The following is a 1,766-nucleotide window of genomic DNA, read 5'->3' on the forward strand; positions in this document are numbered from 1 at the left end:
AATAGAGAAGGTTCTCCAGCTGGTTTTAAGGTATACGCTGCTATGTTTCAGTGACAGGCCTGTCTCCCTTCTTCTGCTCTGCAGCAACCACCCTCCTATTGCCACGTTTGCCGCCATCTTGGTCTACCCACATCTTACAAACTTCACCTGCCTTGGACAGCACAAGCAACTCTTTAAGCAGCAGTATGATAAGTGTACCTAATTTCACTTCCCTCAGCTTTCCCTTCAACACAGCTGCCAAATCCCCCAAAAGACTGTCCCTTCTCTAAACCCATTCCTATGTTTCAGCCACCCCAAACCCTCTGCAGGTTTCATGAGTGTGTGAGCACAACATATTGTCCAGCTGAGCAGGCATCTCCTTACCACAGAATCTATAAAGGCTGAAAAAGACCTCTACCATCACTGAGTCCAACCATCAGCCTATCACCACCACGACTGATAACCACATCCCTCAGTGCCACATCCACACGGTTCTTCCACATCTCCACGGACGGTGACTCCACCACTTCCCTGGGCAGCCTCTCCCACCACCTCACCACCACTTCCCAGAAGAAATGTTTCTCAACATCCAATTTCAACCTCCCCTGGCACAACCTGATGCCATTCTCTCCCATCTTATCACTGTTACCTGCGAGAAGAGGCTGTCCCCCACTTCACCACAACAGGTGGCTGTAGAGACCATACAGGTCTACCCTGAGCCTTCTCATCTCCAGACTGAACAATCCCTGTTCCATCACCTGCTCACTGAAAGACTTGTGCTCCAGGCCCTTGATAACTTTGTTGCCCTTCTGTATACATGCTCCAGGTCCTCGATGTTTGTCTTGTAGTGAGGGGCCCCAAACTGAGCACTCACCAGGGCTGAGTACAGAGGGACGATCACCTCCATGGTCCCACTGGTCACACTACTTTTGATATGACCCAGGATGCCGTTGGTCTTTCTGGCCTCCTGGGTACACTGCTGGCTCATGTTCAGCTGGCTGCCAACTAACGCCCCCAGATCCTTTCCTTCTGTGCAGCCTGCCAGCCACTTCGCACCTACTCCATCTTCATGCTAATGGTCACTTTCCCCATGCTCACACCTCCTGGAACACCTGCAAGCACACACAAGCTCTATCAGGCCCAGGGACATGCCCCAGTGCTTGAGGGGATGAGGAAGACCCTGTTGCTCTAACTGGGCAGAAAGGCCACACTGCCTACAACCACTTTCACCTCTCTCAGCCTGTATTCCTGCACAGAAGCACTAGCATCAGCGTACCACGATGCTGGTGGGACCAAACACAGATGGCCTTACACCTGTTAGCACCACGCAGCCAATTTCCATGTGGTATGTGAATCTTTATATGGAGGACAGGGAGATGAGAGGGAGGAGAGGGACAAGAGGGAATGGCCTTAAGTTGCACCAGGGGAGGTTTGCATTGGATATGAGGAAAAAATAATTCTCTGAAAGGGCAGTGAGGCGCTGGGACAGGCTGCCCAGGGAGGTGAATGGAGTCACTGTCCCTAAAGGTGTTCAAGAAACATGTGGATGTGGCAGTCAAGGACATAGTGGTGGTGGTGGCTTGATGGCTGGACTCGAAGATCTTAGCAGTCATTTCCAACCTTCACGATTCTGAGAAAAACAAAAAAGTCCTCGGGCAGACCGCCTTCAGAACACGCAGATTCCTAACAGCTTCCCATCTATGCGCCAACCGGCTCTAGCCCTGCTTAGCTTCCGAGACCGGGCTGTTCCTCCCTCCCACACAACGGTCCCGCCCGGCCGCGCAGCC

Source organism: Meleagris gallopavo, chromosome 6 (assembly GCF_000146605.3).
Source record: "Meleagris gallopavo isolate NT-WF06-2002-E0010 breed Aviagen turkey brand Nicholas breeding stock chromosome 6, Turkey_5.1, whole genome shotgun sequence".
NCBI classification, from domain to species: domain Eukaryota; kingdom Metazoa; phylum Chordata; class Aves; order Galliformes; family Phasianidae; genus Meleagris; species Meleagris gallopavo.